The sequence below is a fragment of the Ceratosolen solmsi genome, unplaced genomic scaffold (assembly GCF_000503995.2).
Source record: "Ceratosolen solmsi marchali unplaced genomic scaffold, CerSol_1.0 scaffold27, whole genome shotgun sequence".
NCBI lineage: Eukaryota > Metazoa > Arthropoda > Insecta > Hymenoptera > Agaonidae > Ceratosolen > Ceratosolen solmsi.
Window position 1 is genome coordinate 2,602,394 of NW_011948426.1, and position 6,910 is coordinate 2,609,303.

The window sequence follows — 6,910 nt, forward strand, 5'->3', positions numbered from 1 at the left end:
TCTCTCTATATATATATATATATATATATATATATATATATATATATATATATATATATATATATATTATGTATGCATGTATCATTACACATGTGCTATGCAACAAAGTATAGAGGACAAAATATCTTTTAGTAGCAAATAATAACTCGAGTAATAAATGCAGAAGAAAAACGAATGATTTGATAAATTCTAAGTAGTCGTTTCTCGCGTGCACTTTTTCATGTGTTACCGTTGTGGAAATAATGTATTGCTTTTGTCATTACGGAGGCGTGAATCGGAGAGCTGGCCACTTCGATCCTGTCGACAAATACAGGCAAAAGACGTAAGTTAATTTTTTAAATGATAAATTGTATTATTATTGCACTTTAGCGCGAGGAAAGCAAGTTCGCATCGTATCGCTTCGTTCAAATAAGTAAATGAGAGCGTCAATAATGGTAAGAAATGCATAGGACGTGAAAATTTTGAAGCTTCATGCGACCGAATAAGTTACCTTTAGATAAATTAAATATGCCCATGATCCTCGGGGAGTACTTTAATTCGTGCTACCAGTAATAATAAGTACACCGAGCGCGTGTGGCTACCGATTATGATCGAATTGGGTATTTTTGCCGACATGTTGAGGAAATTTATATTAATGTAAGATTTAAATATGACGTTTATATTGTGACGATCACGTGCCAAGTGTTATCGATCAAGTGATATAAAATGGTAGCTATATTATCAAATTTCATTGAAATTATTTTAAATTAACGAGTAGTCCAGTTAGAAAAAGTAATTATTAATTATTATCACTTTATTCTTAGGACAATCTTTGTGTATGGAAGTTTTTACTTTACGACGATTTCATAAAATTAGATAATCGACGTATATTGTGCTTTAGTCGCAATAAAATAATAAGCGTTGGCACATCTATTGACTAAATAATTAATGATAAAGGAGATCGGTAAAATGCTTAAATAACTTAAACGAAAGAGTACCTTGATCGATAACGGACGTGCTTTTTATATTTAATCACAAAAGATAGATCTAAAAGAGTATGGAGAGCGTACCCCAGTGAGTTTTAGTGAGTTTGTAATTATTGTCTCCGAAGGATCTAATGGGAAAATGTACGGCAGCTAGCAATGACGGAAGACGTTGTTGTCTCTTATTATCTACATAATAAGTCAGTTTTGTGAATCAAAACGAAATCTTACGATCCTCCCTGTTTAGCGTTTTGAATCGCTTCGAGGCTATAAAAGGCTTTTTGGAGAAATATACTTGTCTACCTCAGAAAGTCGACTAATCAATGCAGTCACGAGTCCAAAAGATATTCGGCTCTTGAGTTCATTTTGCAAGAAAATAAAGGTGCCGATAAATCTCGTCGACTGCATTATAATTTTCCTTAAAAAAAAAAAAAAAAAACAAACAAACAAACATTCAATCAATCAGGGAAAAAAATTTTTTTTTTTTAAATACGGATTTATTTAATTATCAGTAATTATAAAATTATACGAGATAATGCTGTTATTCATTCACGTATTGTATTTTCGTTTATATTTTTTCAATGTTTCTGATAAAAATTTATGTGCAAATCTTTACATTTTAATCTATCTCGACTATATTTTACTTTTAATATTATTAAAATTATCACAAAAAACACATAAGGTATTCGATTGTTGTTTTTAAATTGAAATTTTCAAGAAAAAAATTTCTAATATATTTACGAAGATAAGGAAATAAAATATAATATACCTTTTTTTTTAATTGTCCAAGCAATTTTAAATTAATTATAAGCTATTTAAGGAGAATTATTAACAAAATTGTTGTTTTTGTGTAAAATTTTAGAGGGTAACAAACGTATTTTAAGTTGTTTTCTGCATTGGAATGAAGAAAGAAATAGGGAAATGAGAGAGAAGGATCGGATTTCATTTTTACGCGATTCCTATGTTCAATGTAACGTTTTCTTACCTATGCGATACACTATATTAGAGGAATTAAGCTCGAAAGCTCTTGACACAGACAAAAAAGAAAAGAAAAGAAATGAAAAGAGAAAAAAGAAGGGGCAAAAAAAAATAATGCTCGATTGCGTCTAAATAAATGTACTGAGAGTTCAAAGAAGTGATTAATTTCACGTAACATTTCCCGAATTTGAAAATATTTTTAGCCTATGCCAAGTTATCAATAACGATAACTTGCGATTTCAATTTGAAATTACAATGTAAGCTGTTATTTAAAAGGAAAATAAGATGGCAAATGACAAATATAAAGAGAAAGTATATTTCCATATCTGTTGTCCTAGGCATTTGTTATTCAGACAATATGAACCACCGTAATGTTAAGCTTATAATCAAGGATTTCCGACTTCAAGATCAGCAAATACGTCTTCACAAAACCGGGAAAATGTTAAAAAAAAAAAAAAATCAGATTTTGCGAACATATACGCGTTATTGGCGTGGTACCTGCTTAATCGCCAAAAAGTGTCGATAAACCGAAAAGGTGTTAATCAATCGTTTATGAAAGTTGAACATTTTTGACTATGTACATTGTTAAAGTCGAGGAAACTTTCTTACCAAATATAGATTTTTAGCATCGTTGAGCCATTCTTGTAATATATTTCTTTACTTTTTTCTTTTATGTTATTTATAAATAATACGACGAGTTTCTAATAAGTTGTTGATAAAAATCAATAGTTCAGTTCGTAGTAATACAGAGAAGTTTAATACGTAGTAATAAGATTTGTCACATGAATAAATAAATAAATAAATATATACAGATATTTACTGAATACGCACCAAATGCAATGCATTCATTTATTCACATGACAAACCGTATATATATATATATATATATATATATATATATATATATATATATATATATATATATAGATAGGTATATTTTAGAATTGAATTTTCACGAGGCGAAATGTTATTGGACGTCATTTTAATCATATATATTCGTCCTTCTTGCATGCGAGTGCTCGAAAGTAATTGCGTAAATGCCTTTGTATGATCTGAAATTTTTTTTTTTTATCAAAGCATCACTCTGGCCTCATTCCTTTCCGTCGATATTCTTTTACCAGCACTTAAGGATTCGATGAAATTACTACATTGTAAATATTTGTTTTGCCAAACACATTTATTTTAAAGTTATTTAATTAGTATCGATCCTATTGAAGAAAGTTGAGACCGACGCAGAGTTTTTAAACGGAATGAAGATGAAAATTGCTAATCTCAAAATGTTCACGATTCATGAATATTCATTTTCAATGGGAAGTGTGTGAATTATTATTTGCTTCCTTCAAATCTTAGTTAATGCGAATTTTTATTCCTAATGTAATGAAATAATTATCTGTACTATGTATTTATTTTGGAGTGAAAATTAAGTGGAAAAATAAATTGTGTCATTTTCGCTATTATAAAATTAAATTTTGCTCCAGAAAATTTAAGAAAATTTTGCGTCGTATCTGTTGTGATAAATGTATGTTATTTTAAAAAGTTAATATCTAATTGAAAATAATGTAAGTAAGGCTCGACTTGATGTCGTTGCTACAAAAAATTATTAAAACAAAAAGACATAAATAGTTTCGTGTGATACAAATAAACTATATCTTTTAAAAAAAAAAAAAAAAAAAATTTGTTTCCTACCTCATTACACTTTATCCTTAAATAAATTCCCATTGATCCTTATAAAATAAAAATCTACTCTTTCATAATTTTTTATAAACATCTTTTATGTTATGATGATAATTTCCATTAATATATCCTTAGCACATTATTATACGAATATCATTGGCTCATAAAATCTGCTTTATTACTCTTCTTATTTTTTTCCTTTTCCAAATAACTAAAATAAATAATTGTTAACCGTTTTATTTAATCTGTCTCATGAAATGCTTTGATTTTTTGCTAACATTAAGCTACGACATTTGCTTTTCTAATAATTATGATTCGAATTCGAATCATTAACGCAATTAGGCATTATATAATATACTTTCAAATATGAACAAACAAACAAAAATAAAACAAAAAAAAAAAAAAACAAATTTACTGAGCTGTGGACAATTTTCTCTTTAAAATCATTAGAGATTAATTGACATTAAATCTTGGGGAATTCATTCCTACAATATTCTTGCATTAATCGACGAAAGATCACAATGGGGATGAAATCTACTATAACGATCTACTATAATTTCAATGTTTTTAATGTCACACCAGTAATTGTGTACCAGTAATTAAGTATTATTCATAAAATTGAGATTCACTATTATTTACGTAAACATTAAGTGAAGAAATTTATTATCAGACTCGCGCGATACGCGTAAGCACAACTAATCGGCCTAAATGTTTTACTTGCAGGATTCGGTAAAGTCAAAGGCAAATTCACGCAAGATTCGCAGGCCTAAATAAGCGAGCAACCATATTATTGAAAAAGTATCTTTTTAATAATGATCTCGCAATGACGGTGCGAGACAACGATTATTGGTCCCTCGATGTTATAGTGCAATTGACTTGAAAATCAATTCTTTTCGGTGATGGTCGGAGAAGCTAGAGTCATCGGGTAAAAATGAAGGATATTCGAGCTAATCGAGGTTGATTGAGCCGAGGGCAGCAGCTACGGGGGGTAAGATTGCGAGTAAATCGGAGTAATGGGGGAACGCATTTTTGTCATTCTTATGTGTCTGTACGTACTCTTTATCCGGCGAAAACGACAAATCTTTCACGTAATTCACTTGCCTCGTGCATCTCTATAAGTTCAGAGCTCAAGGTATTCTACTATAATTACTTTACAGAGCAGTTTTACCAATTTTTGTAAAAAATCAAATGCTTTTTTATTGTCGAAATATTAACTTCGAAGCATTTTATTAAAGAGTATAGAATATTCAAAGCACGTAAGATCGTGTGCTGAAAGATACGTATATTCCACTCTTCCATCTTTGTGTAATGAAAATTCGAAATTGATTGGGAGTATTAGATCAGGACTCGATCAATTTACACATTAATCGTTGGATTTATAAACTATTAGGAGAATGAGATTGAAGATCTCTGTCTCTTTTTCCATTCTTTCTTTTTTCTTGCTATCAATAACAACTTCTAAAACGCTTAAATAAGTCCTGAAGTTAAGTTTTTTCCTTTCTATCACGAATGCTTATTTGGCTTGAAAAAAGAAAATATAAATATGTGTTGATAGGTGTTTTTAAAACGTAAGTAAAAATGCATTTTATAGATTTATGAAGATTTATATTAATTTATGAAAGCGTGTATTTTTACGATTGGGAAAGGAATTAATTTTTTAATTATTTATTTACTTAATGTTCGATTAAACTAAATTCCATCAATGTTTTTGGAATCAACTTTTAAACGAATTCTCGCGAACAGTCTAAATTTAAAAAAAAAAAAAACAAAAAAAAAAACAACAGATACGTTCGGTTGTACGTTTGTAATGTTAGAATATTTTCATGTATGAATCTCGATAAACAATCCGAATGAAAATAATTCCAATTGTAATGAATATATAAAGTAATTGTGCATAAATCAATTGTAAAAGACAATCTACTTCTTAAAATAACGAATAAATTCACTTTTTTTTTTTTAACTGTAAAGTACTTTTTTTACTTTGTTTCTTATTAATTTAATTTATATCAATACAACATACACAATTATTATATGACATATAATAAGTTTGTTCGATAAGCATATTGGTCTATATTATTATTAAAAATCAATAATATGATATCCTCGTTATAATCTAAATTTAATTGAGATTTGAGAAAGAAAGTTTGAAATGTTATTGAAACAAATTTGCTGATTATTTATTTATTTATTAATTTTTTTTTTTAACATAATATCAGCATTTTCAGTAATAGTTTTACATGCGTTCCGTTGTAAGCCCAATAATAATAGTTGGCTTTAATTTTTTTGCAAATGTGGCCTTAAAAGGAAGTAAAATTTTTAAGTTGTTAGTAAATGATTTTTCACGCTATGCGAATTTATTATTCATTAAAAATGAATAATTTAATTATGCGAATCGTTTGAACAAATTTCAGCATAGGTTTATAAAAAAAAGTAATGATTCAAAATGTAAATTTCATCACGACGCTAGTAGATCTTATATCAGCTCATTTTATAAGAATAAAATCGTCAAATAGAAAATAAATATTATTATCTCCCACGCGTTTTTCAGAATTAAATAATTAAAATAATTATTAATAAATACCTAAATATGTTTAAAGCATTACTCAACTTAAATTTCAAATTTTATAAAGAAATTATAATCTAACGACACGAGTTGTAGTCACAATAAGAATAATTATCTTTTTAAATGAGAAATTCATTTATTAAAGGACATCAATTCGATCTTTAAATTTCCTTAAATTTTTACACAAGTTCAGCATAAAACTTGTTATACCAAGTGTATATATATATATATATATATACACACACAATACGAAAGCAGTGAAATAAAAGTAAGATAGAGAACCAAACGCAAATTGAAGCGTCATCTTGTACTGCTTGATGAGAGAGAGAGAGAGAGAGAGAGAGAGAGAGAGAGAGAGAGAGGGTCGCACGAGGGAAGAAGAAAAAATGCAGGCGCGTGTCTCTCGTGACCCTTAAGTGCGCGCACTCACCCTCTTCTTCTCTCATTCCATCTCCTCATCTTTCACTCGTACTCTCTTCCTCCGGCCCTTCCTACTTCCGTCACTCACTCACTAGCTCGCGTACTCTTTCTCACTATTTTTCTCTCTGTTGCTCTGTTTGGCTGGAAAAGTGTAAAATCAACTCACGTTATCCAGACTATGAAAAGAGACCGATGAAGTATTTCGCTACGATTTCAATTACCCGAAACTTTGACAGCTACAATTATTCGGCTGTTTTTAATTCGATCAATTGAAATTTAATTAATAATTTCCCTGTGAATAAATTTTAAGGTG